This window comes from Orycteropus afer, unplaced genomic scaffold (assembly GCF_000298275.1).
Source record: "Orycteropus afer afer isolate SDZICR_OR568_19922 unplaced genomic scaffold, OryAfe1.0 scaffold00363, whole genome shotgun sequence".
NCBI classification, from domain to species: Eukaryota; Metazoa; Chordata; class Mammalia; order Tubulidentata; family Orycteropodidae; genus Orycteropus; species Orycteropus afer.
This window is the reverse complement of record NW_006921950.1, coordinates 2,527,399-2,551,957: the sequence shown is the minus strand read 5'-3', so window position 1 is coordinate 2,551,957 and position 24,559 is coordinate 2,527,399.

Sequence of the window (24,559 nt, the reverse complement as noted above, 5' to 3'; positions counted from 1 at the left end):
ATCTTCTGTGTCTGTGTTAATTGGTTTCCCTTTTCTTTGTTGAAGAGGGTCTGTGCAATCCTTCTGCCTAGTCCGCCATCTTGTCCCACCTCACATGCTCTTGTTTCTTGACTGCTGGTTCCATGGTCATTGATTGTGAATCCAAGTAAAATGAAATCCCTGACAATTTCATTCTTTTCTCCTTTTATTGTGATGTTGCTTATTGGTCCAGTTGTAAGGATTTTTATTTTCTTCATTTAGAGGTGTAATCCATATTGAAGGCTGTAGTCTCTGATCTTAGTAAGTTCTTCAAGTCATCTTCACTTTCAGCAAACAATGTTGTGTCCTGTGCATATCACAAATTATTAGTGAGTCCTCCTGAAATCCTGATGTCATGTTCTTGTTCGTATAATGTAGTTGTGTGGATTATTTGCTCAGTATACATATTGTATAATTATGATAAAAGGACATAACCCTGACACACACCTTTCTTAGTTTAAAATTATGTATATCCTCTTTTTCTGTTTGAATGACTCCTTCTTGATCTATGTATATAGGTTCCTCATAAGCACAATTAAGTGTTCTGGAATTCCCATTCTTTATAATGTTATCCATAATTTGTTATGATCCACACAGTCAAATGCCTTTGCATAGTTAATGCAACACAAGTAAACATCTTTCTGATATTCTTTGCTTTCAGCCAAGATCCATCTAACATCACCAGTGATTTCCCTTGTTCCACACCCTCTTCTGAATTTGAGTTGAATTTCTGTTTGCTCCCTGTAGATGTAATGCTGTAATTATTTTTGAATTATCTTCAGCAATATTTTACTTGCATCTGATATAAATATTATTGTCCAGTAATTTCCACATTCTGTTGGATGGTTCACCCTTCTTTGGAATAGGCACAAATATGAGTCTCTTTCATTTCATTGGCTAGGGAGCTGTCTTCCAAATTTCTTGTCATAAACAAACAAGAGCCCCCAGTACTGCATCCATCTGTTGAAATATCTCAGTAGGTATTCTGTTAATTCCTGTTTTTCACCAGTTCCTTCAGTGCAGCTTTGACTTCTTCTTTTAATACCTTTTGTTCTTGATCATATGCTACCTCCTGAAGTGCTTGAATGTCAACCAGTTCTTTTAGGTGCAGTGAGTCTCTGAATTCCTTCCATCTTCCTTTGATGCTTCCTGCATCATTCAATATTTTTGCCTATAGAATCTTTCAATATCGCTACTCGAGGTTTGAATTTTTTCTTTAGTTCTTTCAGCTTGAGTAATGCCAAGTGTGTTTTTTCCTTTTGTTTTTCTAATTCCAGCTATTTGGACATTTTATTATATTTTCCTCTCAAGCCCCCTTTGAAATTTTGTGTTCAGCTCTTTCATTTCATCGCTTCTTCCACAGAGTTTAGCTACTCTCCATTCAAGAGTAAGGTTCAGGGTCTCTTCTGAAATCCATTTTGGTCTTTTCTTCCTTTTGTTTACCAAGGATAGCAGAGGGAAAAGACAGAAGGAGCTTGAATCTTTGATGAAACTTTTGAGCTTCTGCATCTGCCCTGTACTTCTTACCCTTGGGTTTTTCCTTAAGTAAGATTAATAAATACCTGGTTCTTTAATCTGTGTTTGTAGGATATTTTATTTCTTGCAGCTTCATCTTGCATGATACGTTATTTATAGCTCCTGGGACTTTTGTAGAGACCAAACAAGATAACTGGTATGAAAGTACTTTGAAAACTATAAAAAGAGAACTAATTTTAAGGTCTTATTTTAAAAAGAATCACTCAGATGGTTTCGAAGTAGCTAAAGGTAGAATAAGTTTCAATGAAATGATAAATGATTGAAATAAATATGCCACATATTCCTTTCAACACCTAAGATGAAGCCTGGCTTCTCTCTTAAATTATTAATAACCCCATTTAGTATTTTCAAAGTGCTCAGAATTTCCCTAGCAGATTGTAAAATCTCATTTTACAAAGGAAAAAATGAAAACATTGTTTTTTCAAAGACTTTCTTGGAGAAAATGTGCCTATGGCAGACTCAGAATGAAAAATCAAAGAATCTAACAATTCAGTTGTAATTGGCTTTCACATGTTTGATATGCAGGCCATGACACAGCCCAAAGAAGTCCTTAACATATTTAAAAAGTTTTCCTTACGTGTATATTCCAAATAAAGTCCAAATGTGAAAAACCAAAATGCATTTATTCACAGTAACATTAGTAGAGAAAAGAATATATATCTTCTATCAGTACTGAACTTAAGTCTATTTGTACAGTGACAGTCTCATCCAATCCCAATACAAGAGATATAGCATCAGATTACTTTGTTATTTTCCTGATATATGTCATTATAAGCAAAAGAAGGGAGGTTTTGATACTACATGTTGAAAAAAAAAAGGGGGCAAATTCAAAAGACATATCTAACTGCCTGGGCAGGAAGTGGGTTCATGCTCACTCTTAATAAAGGAAGTAAAGAATAATTAGTGATCAAAAATTTATTCAAAGCATAGTACTCAGAATTTTCCTCCACTTTCAACTCAAGAAAATGTTCTGGCAATTTTAATTATGTTTTGTTTGATGAAACAGAGACTTGGCCTTTAATTTGTGATGTTATTTTCAAGACCAGATTTATGTATTTCAAGGCCTTTTATCCTAATTCTCATTTAGTAAGATTTACATGACATGAAATCACAGAGGGGCAAAAGAAAAAGAAGTTCAAGCAGATATACAAAAAAGGATTTAAATAAGTCTACATTGTTACCATCTTATTTTCAAACCCAGAGAAGGAATGATATAGTGGAATAGTTAAAAGCAGATTTGATTCCTATCCTAGCTCTACCACTTCCAAGCCCTGGGACCTTGGACCAGTTACTTTTCCACATTTAATATCCTCATATGGTAAATGGGCATAATGATAGTAACTGTTTCATTGGGTAGTGACATGAATTAAATACAACGATATAGCAGTCAATAAATACTGTTGTTAGGCTCCAACTGATAGTGATCCTATGTCCAACAGAACAAAACACTGCCTGGTTGTGCACTATCTTCACAATTCTTGCTATGTTTGAGCCCATGGTTGCAGCCACTGTGTCAATCCATCTCCTTGAGGATCTTCCCCTTTTTCACTGACCCTCTACCTTACCAAGCATGACATCCTTCTCCAGGGAATGGTCCCTTCTGACAACGTGACTAAAGTGTGAGAGACAAAGTCTGGCCATTCTCACTTCTAAGGAGCATGCCAACTGTACTTCCTCCAAGACAGATTTGTTCATTCTTCTAGCAGTCCATGGTACATTTAATATTCTTCAATATTCAATAAATCCTAGCTATATTGTTATTAGCCATGAAGTTCCTGGTTGGTGCAAATGGCTAAAGTGCTTAGCTACTAACTGAAAGGTTGGAGGTTTGAGTCCATCTAGAGGTGCCTCAGAAGAAAGACCCTGCAATCTCCTTCTGAAAAATCAGCCATTGAAAACTCCATGGAGTACAGTTCTACTCTGACATACATGGGGTCTCCATGAGCTAGAATTGACTTGATAGCAACTGATTATTATTGTTAGCTGTAGAGATCATAAAACGATGGATAGTTAAGAAGTGGGCACATAAAAAAATCCTGTAAAAGTTCTCTAGCTGTTGTTGTTGTTGTTATGTGCCATCAAGTCGGCCCTGAACTGCCAGCCTTCTGGTTAGCAGTCAAGTGCTTTAGGCACTATGCTACCAGAGCTCCCTTAGTCTAGCTAGAGTAGTTTAATTTTAGAGTGGGTCAGTTTTGGCTTCTAGGACAGCACAGCTTCATGTCCTCTATTTGGGTTTTATTATTATTATTATTATTATTATTATTATGTAAGTCTTTCCTCTCAACTTGCTATCAAGGCACTGGCAGGGCCTATGTCTAAAACATTTTGTAAAATACAAAGAAATAGATCCTTGAGAGGTAAGAAAGAGCACACTTTGATCCAATTCTGCCATCCTCGTTAGCAACAATGGTGACCAGACATTGAAGTGGGCTAAGGTGAATCTGAGGAGTGAAAAGGGTGGTGATTAGCAAGAAACAGAGATATTCCTAAACAGAAATCTACTGTTAGTGGGGAGAAAATTAACAAAAAGTATTCATGAATTATTATTTGTCACCCCAAGGAGTAGCTGCTACACTCTTCAGAGGGCTGGAAGATTAGAACTTGTGTGTCCTCTGGATTTCTGTTGAGGCCCATGACTTAATGGGGATTGTAAACATCTTCAGTGAATGAGGATCTTCTGAGATATTCACAGTGATCTGTCACCTGGAGATTTAAAGGGTGCCATATATGTGCATTTTGCTTGTTAACTATCTCTTCTGCAATAGTGTTGTACTAATAAAGACAGGGAGTTGAGGTCACAATTTTGCCTGTTTCACATAGCAAAAATTCCCAGGGATGCTGTAGAGTTGAGGGTAAAATGGGGAAGAAATGAAGGAAAATGAGTCCAGAGAAAGCTAGAGTTTTAAACTAGAAGAATTAAACCGGGAAAACTTCTGAAAAGTATGCATGAAACACAAATACCAGTCTGGTGTTGGCTTCTAAATAATACAGGATTCCTTATATTTGTGAAAACGTCTTTATGCACAATAGCACAGTAAGCACACCCAGGAAAGACCTGGGGCTCTTCACCCTCCGTGCACCATAAATTCCAAATCCTGTCTGCTCCCAGGTGGATCAGTTGGGGATTCACTCTTGGATAATAAAATGAAGGAAAGGTGGAAGATAAAACAATAGGGAAGATCTAATGGAGATTATAGAGTCCCTGAGTAATGCAAATGATAAAGCATTTGGCTACTAACCATAAGGTGAGAGATTCAAGTCCACACAGAAGTATGTCATCAGGAAGGCCTAGTGATCTACTTCCAAGGAATCACAGCCATTGAAAACCCTATGGAGCACAGTTCTACTCTGAAACATACTGGTCACCATGAGTCAGAATTGACTCTGTGGCAATTTTAATGGAAAGTATGGAAGGACTAAGGGAAAATTAGGAAGCAAGAAAAAGCAAACAAAAGAAGGAAGAAAATGCTATAAAATATGCAGATATCGCCAAAGAAGATATTCAGACAGCCAACAAACACATGAAGAAATGCTTGTGATCATTAGCCATTAGAAAGATCCAAATCAAAGAAATAATAAGTTACCATCTCACTCCAGCAATAATAGCAAAGTTCAACAAGATAAAAACAACAAATGGTAGCAAGGATGTGGAGAGATTGGAACTCTCATACACTGCTGGTAGGACTGTAAAATGGTACAATCACTGTGGATCATGGTAAGCCACTTCTTTGAAAAAGTGGAAATAAAAGTACCATTTGATCCAGCAATTCTATTACTAGGAATATATCCTAAAAAGGTGAGATCCAGAACACAAATAAAATATATGCAAACCTGTATTCAATGCAGCACTATTTACAATAGCAAAGAGATGGAAAAAACCTAAGTGCCCATCAATAAATTAATGGGAAACCAAACTATGGTACATATACAATGGAATACTATCCAACATTAAAGAATAATGAAGAATCAGTGAATCTCCTGATAATGTGGATAAGCGTGAAGGGCATTATGCTGAATGAAATAAGTCAATCACAGAAGGACACATTGTATGAGTCCATTATTATAAAAAGTCAAGGAAAGATTTACACAGGGAAGGAAATTTTCTTTGTTGGTCACCGAAGATGGGAGGGTAGGAGAAGAGAGGGAAAATAGATGGATAACTAAGAGGCAGGTTTGGTACAAGTGAAGGGAAAGCAATATAACAAAACTGTGTGACTAACACAGTATCATTAAGGAAAAGGAAGACATGGAGTGTAGCTCAAGAGATATTGACAAGAAGGCAAATACTATTTCAGACACAATAATGCATTATCAGTAACAGCAAACACTAATCTATGGGTGGATACATAGGTCGACAAATATGGATAGGCAAATGGGAATATATCTATGACCATACATAGTTTTGGCAGACAATATTCCTATTTGTAGGTAGGAGACAAAGTTAGGATAACTTTTTAGCCACAAATAAGCACCTTGGAGGAGTAGGTCACTGGGTATGCAAGCTAGAGACCATGGTCATAGGGGATATCAAATGCAATTGGCACAACATGGTATACAAAAATATTGTTCTACATCTTACTTCATTGAGCAGTGACTGGGGTCATAAAAGCTTGTGAGCAGTCATCTATGTGGCAATTATTTGTCTCTCTTTGTCTAGAGCAAGGAAGAGTGAAGTAAATCAAAGATGCATGGAAACAGTTAGTCCAAAGGACTAATGGACCAGGAGGACCTTAGCCTGTATGACCCAGAGACCAGAAGATCTAGATGGTGTCCCACTACCAATACCAATAACTTAGAAAGGGATCAAAATTGGAGATCTTGGATAGAGTGGAAAAAGAATGTGGAACACAACTCAAAATCATAGGAGACCATGCTTACTGGTATAAAAGAGGCTGATGAAATCCCCAAGACAAGGACCCTGAGTCACCCTTTGGGCCTGAATTTATCTCACTCCCATAGCTTAACTCCCAGCCAAACAGCAGACAGGCCTATGAGCGGAATACTTGCACGAGGGAGATGCACTCCTTAGAACAATCAACCACGGGCGATCAGGCAGGCAGCATTTGCACAGGGAGAATTGTAGGGAGGCATGAATGCATAGGCAAGAAGGACACAGGGGCAGGGTAACCACAGGGAGGAAGTGGGAGGTAAAATGTTATGCTGCGGTGAATGTAACCAGTATCACAAACTAAATGTGTATATGAACTGTTAGATGTAAAAGTAATCTGCTTTGCAGACTTTCACCCAAATCACAATAAAAAGCTTACAAAAAATTGAGGAAGAAAGAAAAGAAAGCATGGAACTATGAGAGGCATGGACTCAAAAAGAGTTCATTAGGAAGCTGAGCTAGAGCTTGATACAGAAATGGAGGAAGAAATAAGAGGAAATACTTGAGAGTTGAACAGGTAAGAGAAAAGAAAGGACAAAGAGGTAAGAAAATGCTATTTGTTATCTCAGGATAATAATTAATCATCTTTTTATCTGTTGTGTCACAGCTCTTAGTGCCACTGGGGGCAGAACCACATCCAATATTTTAAAACAGTGATGTTCTTTGATGAGACAGAGGATATGAAGGGGAGAAGTCAGATGAACAATGAAGGCGGGGAAAAGAGGCCAGTCCCGTGGGCCCCTGCAGAGAGGCTGAGCAGTCTCACGGGCGTGGAAGGGATGCAGCACTTGGGAGAATGAGCAGGATGTTTACTGCCTTTTCGCAAGTTAAAAAAAAAAAAAAAAGCAACTGGCTGCATACAACTGTTTCTTAAAGAAAAACACACTGGCATCCAATCTATCCATCACTGGGTTAATTAGCATCTTGAGGCATTGTCATGGGTGATAGTTATTTACATGGGATTTTACCCACCAGTTATTTCACTACATGCTTTTCAACTGCACATTAGTGCTTTACCTTTGTGTACTGACTCTTTTTTTTTTTTTTTTACTTTTATTGTAGTGAAAACATACACAACAAGACATTCACCAACATAACAACTTCCTCACTTATAGCTTAGGGACACTGATGACAGTTTTCATGTTTTAACACCATTATTGCTATCTTTTTCCAAAATATTCCACCACCATTGTCATAAATTCAATGCCCGCAAACAAAAGCTTCCCCTTTCCTCCTTCCTTCTACCCATGGCAACCATTAATAATCTTTGGTATACACACACACACACACACACACATTCCTTCCCCTCAACCTATCTAATACTTTACCTTCCCCTCCCCTCCCATGCCTGGTAACCAACAAAGAAAATTTTCTTCTATGTATAAACCTTTCCTTGTCTTTTTACAATAGTGGATTAATACAATATTTGCCCTTCTGTGATTGACTTATTTCACTCAGCATAATGTCCTCCATGTTCATCCACATTATGTGGTGTTTTGCAAATTCTATATTATATTTTAGAGTTGCATAGTATTCACTTGTATATATGTACCAAAGTTTGGTTATCCATTCCTCCACTGGTGGGCACTTAGGTTGTTTCCATCTTTTTGCTAGTGTGAATAGTCCTGTGCTGAACATGGGTGTCCATATATCCGTTCGTTTTCTGTCTCTCACTTCTTTAGAATATATACATAGTATGAGATTGCTGGATTAAATGGTATTTCTATTTCAAACTTTTTGAGGAATCTCCATACCAATTACCACAGCGATTGTATCACTTTACAGTCCCCCAGCAGTGTGTGAGAGTCCCAATCTCTCTACATCCTTGCCAGCATTTGTTATTTTCTGTCCTGTTGAACTTTGCCATTAATGCTGGAGTGAGATGGTATCTCATGGTTGTTTTGATTTGCATCTCTCTAATGGATAATGATCATGAAAATTTCTTCATGTGTTTTTGGTTGCCTGAGTATCTTCTTTGGTAACGTGTCTGTTCGTATTTTCTGCCCATTTATTACTTGCATTGTTTGCCTTTTTGATGTTGAGGTGCTGGGGAGTTCTATAAATTTTAGAAATAAATCCTTTGTCCAATATGTCATTGCTGGGTATTTTTTCTCATTCTTTAGGTTCCCTTTTCGTTCTTCTAAAGAAGTCTTTTAATGCACGTAAGACTTTAATTTTTAGAAGGTCCTGACCATCTAGTTTATCTTCTGCTGTTTGTACATCTTGGGTTATGCTTGATAGTCTGTTTATGCCATAAATTAGAGCCCCTAAGTTTGCCCTTATTTTTCTTTGATGAACTTTATAGTTTTAGGTTTCACAGTTAAGTCTTTGATCCATCTGTTAGTTTTTGTATATGATACAAGGAACAGATCTTGTTTCATTTCTCTACAAATGGATATCCAGTTTGCCAGCACCATTTGTGAAAGAAATTCTCTCTTCCCCATTTAATGGATTTCAGAATTTTGTCAAAGATCAGCTGACCATAGATTGATGGATCGATTTCTGGGTTCTCAATTCTGTTGCACTGATCTATGTGTCTGTTGTTGTGCCAATACCAGGCTCTTTTGACAACTGTGGCTGTGTAGTTGGTTTTGAGATCTGGAAGTGTCAGACCTACTACTTTGTTCTTCTTCAGTATAGTTTTGCTTATCCTAGGTCTCTTTCCTTTCCATATAATATTAGTGATTGGTTTCTCCATGTCTTTAAAGAGTGTTGATAGAATCTGGATCAGTATTGTATTGAATGTATACATTGCTTTGGGTAATATTGACAGTTTTACAATGTTCATTCTTCCTATCTATGAGCATGGTATGTTCATCCATTTATTTAGATCTCTTATAGTTTCTTGAAATAGTGTTTTGTAGTTTTACTTGTATAGGTCTTTTGTGTTCCTGGTAGGATTTATTCCCAAGTATCTTATCTTTTTGGTAGCTATTGTAAGTGGTGGGAGCTCTGATAGCATAGTGCCGAAGGCATTTGACTGCTAACCAGAAGGTTGGCAGTTCAAACCCACCAGCCATTCCTAGGAAGGAAGGTTGGGCAATCTACTTCTGTAGTGATACTGCCTCAAAAACCCAAGGAGGGGCCACTATGAGTCGGGTCTGACTCAACAGCACATAACAACAACAACAACATTGTAGGTGGTATTGATTTCCTTATTTCCTTTTCAGAGACTTCTTTGCTGGTGTGAAGGAATCCAATTGATTTTTGTATGTTGATCTTGTATCCTGACACTCTCCTAAATCTTTCAATAAGTTCCAGTAGTTTTCTTGCTGAGTCTCTTGGGTTTTCTATATATAGGATCATATCATCTTCAAATATGGAGAGTTTTACTTCTTCTTTATTGATCTGGATGCCTGTGATTTCCTTTTCTTGTCTTCTTCCCTGGCTGGGACCTCCAATACAATGTTGAATAAAAGTGGAGATAGAGGGCATCCTTGTCTGGTTCCTGTTCACAAGGGGGATGGTTTCAGTCTTTCTCCATTGAGAACAATGTTGGCTATTAGTTTTGCATCAAAGAAAAAGAAATTCACTGCCTTTGAGTCAGTTCTGACTCATAGAGACCCCATTTTGAGTTTCTGAAGCAGTGTCTCTATGAAGTAGATTGCCTGATTTTTCTTCTGATGGGTGGCTAGGTTTGAATCACCAGCCTTCTGATTAGCAGTCAAATGCCTTAGGCACTGCCCTTTATTATGTTGAGGAATTTCTTTCTATTCCTATTTTTCTGAGAGTTTTTATCAGGAATGGATGTTGGATTTAATCAAATGCCTTTTCTGCATCCTTTGATATGATCATGTGATTCTTTTATTTTACTTATGTATTGACTTACGATAATTATTTTTCTAAAGTTGAACCATCCTTACATACCAGATTTGAATTCCACTTGGTCATAATGTGTTATTTTTCTGATATGTTGTTGAAGTCTATTGACTAGAATTTTGTTGAGATTTTTGCATCTATATTCATGAGGGATAGTAGTTGATAGTTTTCCTTTCTAGTGGTGTGTTTGCCTGATTTTGGTATCAAGGTTATGCTCTCTTCATGAAATGAATTTGGGAGGATTCCATCCTTTTTTTATGTTCTGGAATAGTTTGAGTAGTATTGGTGTCAGCTCTTCTCTGAATGATTGGTAGAATTCTCCTTTGAAACCATTTGGGCCAGCACTGTTTTTTGTTGGTAATTTTTTTATGACTTGTTCAATTTCTTCTTTTGTTATGGGTATGTTCAAGTTTTCTACCTCAGTCTGTCTTAGTTTAGGTAAGTAGTATGTTTTTAGAAATCTGTCCATTTCTTCTAGGTTTTCAAATTTGTTGTGAAGTACAGTTATTCATAATATCCTGATATTATTCTTTTTATTTCTGTTGGTTCTGTTGTGATGCCACTCCTTTCATTTCTAATTCATGTTATTTTCATCTTGTCCTTCTTTTCCTTTGTTAAATTTGTCAGTGCTTTGTTGATTTTATTAATCTTTTCAAAGAACCAACTACTAGTCTTATTGATTTTTTTTTTCTATTATCTTTCTATTTTCTGTTTCATTTATTTCTGCTTGAATTTTTATTATTTCTTTTTTCCTGGTGACTGTAGGCTTTTTTTTTTTTTTTTGCTGCTCTTTTTCTAATTTTTGGAGATGTTGGGTTAAGGTGTTGATTTTCCTCTTTTTTGATGTTTGCATGTATTGTTATAAATTGGCCTCTGATCACCACTTTTGCTGTGTCCCAAAGATTTTGGTGTGTTGTGTTTTAATTCCATTTAATTCAAGAATTTTTTTTATTTCATTTTTCATTTGTTCCATTACACCATCATTTTTGAGGAGAGTGTTATTCAGTTTCCGTGCATTTACTCTTTTTCCATTAGTCTTCCTAATGTTGATTTCTAATTTTATAGAACTGTTATCTGAGAAGATGCTTTGCAGTATTTCAATGTTTTTAATTCATTGAGACTTGCTTTGTAGCCTAACAAATGGTCAATCCTGGAGAATGTTCCATGTGTGCTGGAAAAGAATGTATATTTTGCTATTTGGTTGGTGCTCTGAAGATGTCTGTAAGGTCAAGTTCGTTGATTGTGTTGTTTAATTCTTCTGCATCTTGTTGAGTTTTTCTTTCTAGTTGTTCTATGTTTTATTGAAAATTGTGTGTAAAGACTCCTGCTATGGTTGTGGAGTCATATACTTGTCTTCAATTCTGTTAAAGTCTGCTTTATGTGTTTTGGGGCTCTATCATTGAGTGCATAGATATTTGTTATGATTATATCTTTTTGTTGAACTGATCCTTTAATCATTATACAATGTCCTTCCTTCTCTCTTATGGACAATTTTGTTTTAAAGTTTAGTTTATCAAATATTAATATGCCCACTCCTGCTCTCTTTTGGTTGCCATTTGCTTGCTATATCTTTTTCCAACCTTCTATTTTTAGTCTATTTTTGTCTTTGTATCTAAGGTGAGTCTCTTGTAGACAGCATATTGGTGGGTCATGTTTTCTTATCCAATCTGCAACTCTCCATCTCTTGAGTGATGCATTTAGTCTGTTAACATTCAGTGTAATTATTGACACATATGAATTTGTTGCAGCCATTTTGTTAGGTGTTTTTTTTTTTGTTTTTTTTTTCTTGGTATTGCTGATTTCTTTCTAATGGATTTCTAACTAATAGAAAAAGACCAAGTGTATGGAAAGTGATTATGTAATAGAACAAATAAAAATGAAATTAAGGGGGGACTTCCAGTAAGATGGAGGAATAGGCAGACAAGTGACACAGACCCTCCTCAACAAAGAAAAGAAAAACCAGGTGACAGAGATACAGAAGATTATCCTGGAGCCCTGAGCTTTGAAAAGAACTATACAGAAGTGGATTAGGCACAAATGAGTGGAAAAACCTGAAGGAAAACAGTGAGTACAGAGATGGTCAGAGCTGTTGGCTGTCAGAAACTCTGATGGGACCAACAGCATGAATATTTCCAAGTGGTGTTGGGGCCTGATAATGACCTAGAGGTCAGCCTGTTCACCAAGGGCTTCAGGAATGACTGTGCTGGTGGCCTATGACTAGGAAGGGAAACAGCAAGGAAGGAGACAATCTGAGCTGTTTACTTCCTGCAGCCATTTTGATTGTTTACATATGGCAGCCGTTGTGGATATTGAAAGTGACGAAGAGTGCAGCCATTTTCAATGTTTGCAAGCAGTAGCCATTTTGGATATTTAAGGTTACAAAAGGTTCAACCATTTTGAATCTTTACAAGTGGCACCCATTTTGGATTTTAAAGTGACAACATTCTCATTCAGATTCCTAGAACATAAGAATAGGCTTTGTTTGCCAAGATCAGCAGGGACATATGAGAAGCTGACAACAGGAAAAGAGACAGGTTGTGAGTATATAAGTTCTGTAAACTAGTGAATAGAGGGGCACACCACAGTACCCTGGTTGTGTAGATAACATACAAACAAAACAAAGAAAATGAAAACCGTGGGCAAGTCATTCCAACATACAATCACCAATTAAATATAAACACAAAAACATCACAATGCCTTGGAGACAACAGAGCATTACAGTATACACAAAGAAGCAAGATAAAGCAGGAAAAACAAAGGGCCAGGATACAGATAGAAAACACATCTCTGAGGAAGACACAGCATTGCAACTCCCTGATAAGGAATTCAAAATAATTATATTTAGGTAACTTCAATGAATTGAGGGGCAGATCAAGGCAAACACTGAAAAAATTGAGGAAAACACAGAGAAAACCCTACAATTTCAAAAGACAATACAAGAAATATTGACAAAATAAATGAAAAATTAGAAATGATACAAAATCTAAACATGGAAATCCAGAAGACTAATACTAAATTTTTAGAAATAGATAAGACATTGAATGGGCAAAGGAGCAGAATTGAATCAATGGAAGACAGAATTAGTGAGATTGAAGGCAAATACCTGAACAGTTCTTTGGAAAGGGAGAAATCAGAAAAGAGATCAAAACAAAATGAAGAAAGCGTAAGGTTTATGTGGGATACCATCAAAAGGAATAACCTACATGTAATCGGAATTCCAGAACAGGAAGAGACAAATAAAACCACAGAGAAAATTGTTGAAGATTGGTTGGAAGAGAATTTTCTTGGTATGATGAAAGATGAGAATATATCCATTCAGGAAGTCCAACAAACCCCAAACAGGATAGACCCCAAAAGAAAATCACCAAGACATATCATCATCAAACTCACCAAAACCAAAGACAAAGAAAGATCATGAGAGCAGCATGGGAAAAATGAAAAGTTACCTACAAGGGGAAACCAATAAGATTAAGCTCGGATTTATCAGCAGAAACCATGCAGGCAAGAAGACAATGGGATGGTATATATAAAACCCTGAAAGAGAAAAATAAGGCTACAAGATTGTAAACAGGGAACCAGAGATATCAACTGACAAATGAGGACAACTACAAACCAAAAAGAGGGAAAAAAACTGTATCATTACAGGACTTCTAGATGGTAAGGAAGTCAAGACAACTACAAGATAGAATGGACTGTTCTAAATTTGGGAAGAAAACTATAAACCACAGGGTAACCTCATAGAAAAATGATAAACCTTCACATCAAAATAAAAAAGAGGACCCGCACAATTATTTAGAAAATACTAAAACAATAGCAATGAAGGAAGTGATAACATGATTCATAAACAAAACAAGCTCAGCATAGAAAATTATATGGAACAAAGAAATCAACACCACAAAAAAGCACATAGCAAAAATGACAGCAACAATTCATATTTTACGATAATTACATATCTGGTAAGGGACTTATCTCTAAGATTTATAGAAAACTCCAATGCCTCAAGACCAAAGGATTTAACAATCCAGTTGAAAAATGGGCAGAAGACATGAGTAGATGCTTCACCAAGGAGGATACTCAGGTGGCCAGCTTATACATGAAGAGATGCTCGAGATGCAGATCCAAACAACAATGAGATACCGTCTCACCCCAGCACTGATGGCAAGGTTCAACGAGACAGAAAATAAATGCTGGTGGGGATGTGGAGAGATTGGGACTCTCATACACTGCTGATGGGACTGTGAAGTGATACAACCACTGTGGAAAGCAATATGGCTATTCCTTAGAAAGCTGGAATTGGATGTACCATTTGATCCAGCAATCCCATTACTAGGTATATATCCTAGAGAGATGAGAGCCAGGATAGGAACAGATACATGCACACTCATGTTCATCGCAGCACTGTTTACAATAGCAAAAAGATAGAAACAGCATATGTGTCCATCAGCGGAAGAGTGGATGAACATACTATGGTACATACACATAATGAATGTAGAGTCTGCAAAACACCACATAATATGATGAACTTGGAGAACATAATACTGAGTGAAATAAGTCAATCACATAAGGACAAATATAGTATTAGTTCATTGTTGTGGAGGGTCAAGGAAAGATTTATATATAGAGGCAAACTTTCTCTGTTGGTTGACAAGGGTGGGAGGGGAGGGGAGCGAACACTGCAAACAAACAAAAAAAAATGCATTGACCCTTTAGTTTTGTGTATTTCACTGTACATAAATTATATGTCAATAAAATGCGTTAAAAAATGAAATAAAAAAATTTTCTTGATTCAAATGGGAATAAAAACACAACACATCAAAATCATAAAATTTTCTTTGCTGAGCTCATTTTGTTTGAGTTGTGTTATTACATCCTTCTTTGCTATTGTTTTAGTATTTGCTAAGTATTTTTGCTTGTCCTTTTTATTATTTTGGAAGGAAGGTTGGGAAATCCTACTTCCGTAGTGATACTGCCTTGGAAACCCAAGGAGGGGTCACTATGAGTCAGGGTCGACTCGATGGCAAGTAACAACAACAACAACAAGAAGTATTTTTGCTTGTCCTTTTTATTATTTTGGAAGGAAGGTTGGGAAATCCTACTTCCGTAGTGATACTGCCTTGGAAACCCAAGGAGGGGTCACTATGAGTCAGGGTCGACTCGATGGCAAGTAACAACAACAACAACAAGAAGTATTTTTGCTTGTCCTTTTTATTATTTTGATGCAAACATTTATTACTTTTCTTTGAGGTTATCCTGTAATTTATCATTTTCTTCCCATGTTTACAGTAGTCTGTTCCATCTTGCAATTGTCTTGACTTCCTCACCATTTAGAAGTTCTGTAACTACATTATTTATTCCCTCTTTTTGGTTTGTAGTTGTTCTCATTTACCAATTGATATCTTTGGTTCCCTGTTTAAAGTCTTGTAGCCTTATTTTGTCACAGCTCTGGTAGCATAGTGCCTAAGGCACTTGACTGCTAACCAGAAGGCTGGCGGTTCAAACCCACCAGCCACTCCTCAGAAAGAAGGTTGGGCAATCTACTTTTGTAGTGACACTGCCTCAGACACCCAAGGAGGGGTCACTATGAGTCGAGTCTGACTTGATGGCACATAACCACTACCACCACCACCACTACCACAACAACAACCTTATTTTACTTTGGATACTTCTATAACTGGGTTGGTTTCTGAGTCATCTCATCATGTATGTTAATCATCAGTTGTTTTCTGTTGTTGGTTCTCTGTCTGAAGGACTCCCTTTAACATCTTTTGTAAAGTTGGTCTGGGTTTAACAAATTCTCTTAATTTCTGCTAATCTGGATGTCTCCACATTTCACCCTCATATTTGATAGACAATTTGTTGGGTATTTAATTCTTGCTTGGATTTTTTTTTTCAGGATTTTATACATATCATCCTGTTGTCTTTATGACTGTACCATTTCTGCCAAGAAATCAGAGTTTAGTCTTATTGGTTGCCCTTTGTGTGTAACTTTTTGTTTTTCCTGTGCTGCCTTCAGGATTCTTTCTTTGTCTTTGGTTTTGGTGAGTTTGACGATGATATGTCTTAGTGATTTTCTTTTGGAGTCTATCCTGCTTGGGGTTCATTGAACTTCTTGAATGGATGGATACCTTCTATCTTTCATCATATTTGGGAAATTCTTTTCCAACGTATCTTTGACAATTTTCATGGTATCCCACATGAACCTTTCTTCATTATGTTTTGATGTTTTCTCTGTTTGATCTTTTTACAATATAGTATTGAGGTATTTGTCTTCAATATCATTAATTCTGTCTTCCTTTGATTTGATTCTACTCCTTTGTCTATTTAATGTGTTGTCTATTTCTGAAATCTTAGAATTAATCTTCTGGATTTCTGTTTGTTGTTTTTGTATTGTTTCTAATTTTTGTTTATTTTGTAAATTTTTTTTCCTAAATTTTTCTAGTGTTTTCCATAATTTGTCAGTTCTTTCCTTGATCTTCTCAGTGTTTTCCTTGATCTGTCTCTCAATCTGTTGAAGGTACTCTACCATAATTCTTTTGAGTTCTTTATCAGGGAGTTCCAATGCTTCTTCTTCCTCAGGGATGTTTTCTGGGTTTGTATCCTGGTCCCTTGTTTCTACTACTTTATCTTGCTTTTTTGCGTGATCTGTGATGGTCTGTTGTCTCTGGGACATTGTCTTGTTGCTGTATTTATATTTAACTTGTGGTTGTATGTTGGTGTGATTTGTGAAGGATTTTATTTTTCTCTTTTATTTTGTTGTGACATATCTGTGTGAGCAGGGTACTGTGCTCCTCTATTTGCTAGTTGTTAGAACTTAGGCACCTGTCTCCTGATCAGTGTGATAGAAAATGAGAGTGTGTGAACAGATCTCTGTTAGTTGTTCATAAAGTGTAATTGAGTGTGTGTTGAGCTAGTATTGGCCACCGCCTATCATTGGTCAGTTGGTGGAAAATGAAGTGGTGGTCCTCACTCAGTGAGTGGGGCTACAGGAGGTGCAGGTATGCTTGGGTTGTGTGGGAATGGTTGCTGTCTCCCACTTAGTTAGTAAAAAATAAATAAATAAATAATCCACCAAAACCACAAAAACAAAGACCAAAAAACTCAAAACACATAAAAAAAAAACAGGAAAAATTGCAAAAGAGAAAAGAGAAATGCAATAAATAAGAAAAAAATTCAAAATATATTAATGAAGGATAAAAGAAAGATAAAGACAAAAAGAAAAAAAAATATATCTGGAGAGGGCAGAATGAGAGAAAAGAGAGCAAGTATACACAATTAGAGAAAACTGGAAAAGGAAAAACAAGGGATGGGAAGAAGCAAAAGAAAACAAAAAAAGGGAATCAGGAAAAGAGAAGACAAAAAAAAAAAAAGAAGAAGAAAAAAGAAACAGGGACAGGAAAGACCAAAAAAAAAAAAAAAGGGAGAGGGGGGAGGGAGAAGGTCAAAAGACTAATTTAAAAACAAAAAAATCAAAATAAAACTTTGTGGGGTGGGGCATGGCACCCAGGCTCTTCCAGGGCACAGACCAGAATGGAGGCCCTCCAGGTCAAGAAGGTAGGTGGAGATGGGGGATGGCCACACCACTGTTCACCCAGAAGGCATGGGGCACAAGAGTAACAAGCAGATTATCTCACTTCTCCAGTCATCAGTCTTCAGTGTGGTTGCCTGACCTGTCCTTGACAGGCAGAGTGCACTTCCAGGTTGCAGTTCAAGCAAGAACACCACTCACACATGCTCAAAACAGCTGCACTGGCTGCTTGGAAGCATCCAAGATGGCTATGCCCTCAGGACAGCCACCGACAATCCAGAGGTCCACTGGTCCTCTTCCGTGCTGTTCTGCCTTCTTGCTGACAGGCACCAATACAGTGCTTGTCCGTGCAGCCTTCATGAGAAGAACTGATTCTTAGGTTACTGTGATGGTTAAGGTTGTATGTCAACTTGGCTGGGGCTGGTTGAGTGTCTGGGCAGCTGGTGGTAGTTATTCCCCATGGTGAGATTGGTAATTAACTCCATGATGGAATCTATTGGAGCAGCTGAGTAGCTGCTTTAGGGATGTGGGCTGCTTCCAGTATATAATAAACAACTTTGAGGAAGGTCTTCAGTTGATGGCATGTTTGAACCCTGCCTGTAACTGAGTCATTGTTCAGCAGCCTTACATGTTGCCTTGCCTGTCTTGGGACTTTTAATAGACTTGAATTAATGGCCTGCCATGTGGTTTGGTAACATTGGGACTGTGCCTTTGTACTTGTTGACCTTGGGTTTGTCAACCTCAGCAGCCAGCAGCTGAGTGAAGAAAAGCCTCCAGCTTCAGTGGGCCAGGAACCAGAGGCAAAGCTGAAGCCCAAAGTTGAGGAGCTTTCACTGAAAGTGCAGCTCTCAGAGCTTGGCACTTTGAACTTGGGCTTAAAGCCTCCAAACTGTAAGAGAATAAATTCCCATTTGTTACAGCCATCCTGTTTGTGGTATATTCCTGCCAGAGTGGCAATAGGTAACCAAAACTGTTGCCATCAGGAAATATTAAAAATGGTTGTGTCCTCAGGACAGCTAGCAGTCTGTAGCTCCTTTTGTCTGCTTACTTACTGTTTAATTCAGGTTCTTCTGCTGTTGTTGTTATGTGCCGTAGAGTAGGCCCAGACTCATAGGGACCCCTCCTTGGGTTTCTGAGATAGTATCTCTACAGAAGTAGATTGCCCAACCTTCCTTCCGATGAATGGCTGATAGATTTGAACCACCAGCCTTCTGGTTAGCAGTCAAGTGCCTTAGGCACTATGCTACCAGAGCTCCTGTTAGTTAGTATTTAATGCACTTCTTTTTCCTTCCCTTCAAAACTCAGGATTCGAGGATCACCTTCTGTTATCGGTTTAAGTTGTTTTCTCATTGCTTTGTTACAGAGGGTCTATGTAGCTTGTCTGCCTATTCTGCCATCTTGTGGGAATTCTTTGACTCCATTTACTTTCTCAAATAAGTCATTGACTTCTCTATTGATTCACACACCCAACAAGCTATCCCTTAGACCACTACTGCTCAAATTTTAGGTAGTTTCAGAATCATCCAGAAGATTTGTTCAACACAGAGTTCTAGCCCCTACCAGAAATGGTGGAAGAATTTACATTTCAAAGTTTCTGGACAATGCAGATGCTACTGGTCCAGGGACTTCACTTTGAGAACCACAGTACATGGCAAAAAATAGCGTTCCTACTATGTCCTTTCTCGGAAAGAAGGTTGGGCAATCTGCTTCTGTAGTGATGCTGACTCAGAAACTCAAGAACGGGTCCGACTCAATGTCACATAATAACAACAACAATACTATGTGCAAATAGTATTACTGAAGAGACATTTAAATACAAGATTATGTTTCAAAGGATGGAATTTTTAGAGTTTGGAAAATATTTGTTAGGAGTATAAATATGCAAAGGAAAGGTTATCAATTAATTAGATTATTATACCAATTGTAAAATTAATTCCAAGATGTTTTGTAGCAAAATTTCTACAAAATTGTAACTTTTAAAACCTGAAAAATAAAAGCTGTGGAGGAAAATTTCTCCTCTTCTCTGCATAATCCCGACTTGGCCCATAGAAAGCATATTTTCACCAACAGTTCAGTGCTCTTATATCCTGCTGAGGGAGTCGGTGCCCTGCCACACACACAATCCAGACAGAGCACTGTATTCATTGGGCATGTTATACACTAGAGGACTATGCTCAAAACACAGAGAGGTGTCACCTCCTTGTCTTTGACACCCTGAGCTCTCAATGTCAATGAGTTCTCCTCCACTCCTATTGCCATGCTATCAGCCTACCTAAACAAAACATAACAAACAAACAAAAAAAAAAAGTGGTTTTTGTTGAGTCAAATCTGATTCATGGCAATTCCGTGAGTGCAGAGTACAACTATTGTCCATAAGATTTTCATGGTTGTAAACTTTCAGAAGCAGATCACCTGGCCTTTCTCCAGAGGCACCTCTGGGTGTGTTTGAACCAACATATGTTTGGTTAATAGTTGAACACTTAACCATTTGTGCCAACATTCTACCACTGTTCTACAGGCAGCAGACCCTGCTCCTTCTGTCCTGGATCTACTGGAAATAGCATACAATTCAAGACTGAATCCTTGCAGCCAGAGGGTAAGTGAACTCCGAGTCTTATCTGTAGGCCTGGATACATCCCCAGTGTGAATATACAGTTTCTGGATCTAAGAAAGCTGCAAGTGAAAGCTGTATTCTCCAACATACTTTAGCAGAAGCCCTGCAAAGCCATCAGTGCAGTTGGCCACCTGTTTTTTTCAGTGTTTCCTCCATCAGTCAGCACTCAGGAGAGAAGCAGGGGAGAGTTTCAGACCTCCAAAATTTTTTAAATAAAGGCTCGGAAACAAATATACACATAATACAGGCACTTGGGGAGCAAAAGGCCACCCAGGGACACTGAGGAACTTGATGTAGGTCTTGGTGAACTGCTTGGTTTGGAGCAGCTCACAATGGCTTGTAACATGCCACAGATGGTGCTTACGTCAGAAAGAACTCCATCTGAGTCTTTCTATAAAACAGGTGGTCGTCACTATGTGAGGCATTTTTAAGCATTTGTGAGACAAATAAATTTTGCTTTCATAGAGTTCCCCCACCCCCACCCCCGAATAGTGCTTGTCAGTCAAGTCTGAGATCACAACCTCAAACTACCAAGGTGATTATATTTTCTAGGGTCACAGATCACAGAGTGCAAATTCTGGCCTCCAGGTTGCCAGGGTGAGGCATCGGTAGTAGTTCTGGATCAGCTATTCCAAATTCTGACTTCTTCATCTTACTTGAAACTACATCAAGGGCCATAGAGTGTCTGGGGTTCATGGGGTTTCTGTATATTGTTCTTGGATTAAATTAACTATTGCCTTAGGCTGGGTTCTCCAGAGAAACAAAACCAGTGCAATTATATATATAAATTTGTGTTGTTGTTGTTATGTACAGTTGAGTTGGACCCGACTCATAGCGATCCCTCCTTGGGTTTCCGAGGTAATATCACTACGGAACTAGATTGCCCAACCTTCTTTCCGAGGAGTGGCTGGTGGGTTTGAACTGCCAGCCTTCTGGTTAGCAGTCAAGGCACTGCTAACTGCCAGAGCTCCTACAAATAAATTTATCTCAAGGAAATGACTCATGCAGTTGTAAAGGCTGGCAAGTCCCAAGTCCATGGGTCAAATGTCAAGCTGGAGGCTTCTCCTAACTCATACAGCTGCAGGGGTTGGTGACCCTAAGATCAGCAGGTATAATATTAGGCTGTTGGTTCACAAGCTGTGAAGGCAATAATCCCAATATGGCAGGTCACTGGTTCAAGTCCAGATGATGATGAACAGATGCAGGATCTTTAGGAAAAAGTTCAAGAGCTTTATTTATTTTTATTTATTTATTTATTTTTTTGCCAGAGCTTTGCTATATGTATTGCAAGCAGGCCACACCCTAAAGGAAACTCCCTTTCAAGTGATTGTTTGCTCATATCATATCTCACCATGGAGGTGATTAAATCATATAAAATCTCATCATGCGATAACTGTGTCATAACTGCTAAACCGCTAAGAATCATGGTGCAGCCAAGTTGACACACAACCTTAACTATCACAGCTAACAAGATCTTCAGTTAACTGAACTGGCCATGTCATAATGTCTGCTCATGGGTGTGGATTACAGAGCTCCGTGGTTGCTTCAACTGTAGAAGGGGAGTGGAACAGACAAAGAGAAATATGAAGCTTCTGCTTTAGGGGATATGTCACATTTTGAAGCTGAAGTGGAGATCAAAACAAAACAAAACAAATCTGATCGCAAATCAAAGTTTAAAGATTTCTCTTAAGTGATTTCCATAATACACTGTCATGAGATATTTGGTTTACTTAGCGATGTGTAGGAAAATAAATAAATAAATTTTAAAGACACTTGATCTTACAATCTGAAGAACAAAAATTAAAAAAATTGAAATAAAAATGGAGGCATACACATTGAGAAGGAAGATACAGGTGAGAAGAAATTTTTCCTTTGGAGAAAAGCTGAATTTCCATAAAAGAAAGATGGGACTAGAAAAAAAACATAGTATTTTAGTTACTCTATCAGGGAGGGTATTGGGCACTAAAGAAATAGAACAAAGAAGGCAAGATCTTGAGAGCTAACTGGGTTAAATCACCCAGTGAGAACCCAGATGGAGAAAACTATTAAGAGAGTTCATATTTTCTTTTTTTTATGAAAACTTAATTATGGAAATTTCCAAATTACACAAAACAAAAGACACTAATATGATGAACCTTGATGTGCCTGTCTCTCAGCTTTAGCAGTTATCAACATATGGGCGATCTTGTTTCATCTGTATCCCCACTCCTCCTTCAACGCCTACCATCTGCTGGTTCATTGTAAAGCAAATTTCAGGTTATCATATGATTTCATCTGGATTACCCCAAAGAAATATGGATTCTTTGAAATTTTTTGACACAATTCCATTTCACATATAAAAATATTAATAATAACTCCTTTATATTATGTAATATGAAGCCAGTTTTCAAATTTCACCATTGTTTCACAAATGCCTTTCCTCCCTCTCTCTTTTTTAAACAATTGTTTTGTTTGAATCAGAACATAAATGAGGCCCTCACATTGCATTTGATTGATATTTCCCTTAAGTTTCTTTTCATCTAACAACAGCTTCCCTTTTTCTTTCTTTTCCTTTGCCATTTATTTGTTGAAGAAAATTTATTACTTGTTCTATAACATTTCAGTAGGGATCCTTTGAAATTTGTAATAGTAAGAGAGAAATTAGAAAATGTCATGGAAGAGCTTCACTGTGTTGCTCCAGAAAAATTGGACAAAATTTATGATAAGACTGCAGAGACTGACAGAATATGGCAAATATTGTTAGATGACTTTGAAGGTGACACAGGTGATATGACCCACTGCTCAGGGAAAATACACAGGAAGCCTATATTAAGTTAAGAGTCTAAGCAAAGGTTTAGAGAAAATGAGTCACAATGAAGGGGAACCAGGAAGTACAAAATAGAATTTGTCCAAAGTTAGCTGTTGGGCTGATGGAAGGCACTTTATAGGTAGAATCACCCAACTTACTCAAAAAACCCATTGCCATCGAGTCAGATCTGACTCATAGCAACCCCTCCTTAGGTTTCCAAGGCAGTATCACAACAGAAGTATATTGCCCAATCTTCCTTCCTCCGGGTGGCTGGTCACCCAACTTAGGATGATGAAAGTAACTGGATATGTTTGAACAATGAACACATTTGGTTGACTAGAACTTACTTCTTATGGGAGACCCCACAGCAACTCTCTGGTCTTAAAGAAAAAGGAAATCAGTAACTCTGATATAGCAGTCAGTGCTACCCAAGAGTTAAAAATGCAAAGCTCTGCTGAGTCTGCAGAATTCATGGAAGGACAGAGTGAAGGGAACATTAGGGGCATCTCCCACTGATGCAGGAAAATATATAGCTGAAGGAATATTTCTACTACTAATGTTGTGGGAAAGAGGTATTTAATGTCTGGAAAATGGAAAAGCTGAGGATAATAAGGTTTTGGAAAAATAGAATAGAATGACCCTCACTTGGAAATATCCCTACTGGCTTCAGTCAGAGATTTGTTGAAGGTAATTTTCTAAATGAGGTCACCAAGGTGACAAGGGAGAACTGCATCTATAAGAAAGGGCTCCTAGAATAAAGGAATTCCAGGGACCAAAGCTGCTATAGCACAGGGTCAAAATGCTCTTTGCTTTCTACATGGAATGAAGAAATAGAAAAACGTAAGAGATTGGTGTTACAGCAAATGCAGGTCATGAATGTGCTTAAAGACGGAAAGGAGGCTATCTCACTAAGCAGAGTTCAAACTAAGGAAACAACTGGGTCTTCCAAATGCAGTGATCAAGAGAAATATAAAAATACAGTTAATTTTTTTTTCCTCAGTGTTCTATTTAATTAACTTATTTATTGTGATTTGGGTGAAGATTTACAGAGCAAATTCACTTTCCATATGGCAGTTCACATATACTTTGTCTCATGACATTGACCACAGTTTACCACAATGCAACAGCTCCCCTCCCACTTCTCCCCATAGTTACCTCTTTGCTGTGTCCATCCCTCCATGGACTCCTGCCCCCTGAGCTGTCTCCCCGTGCAAAGATAGCCATTCTTTCTCAATGATTGTTCTCTCCAAGAAGTGTATCTAACTGAGGTAAATGTTCAACTCATATGCCTGTCTTCTGTTTGGCTGGAAACCATGGGTGTGGGTTCAATTCCAGACCTGAAGGGCAGCTAGGGGCCATAGTCTCAGTGGT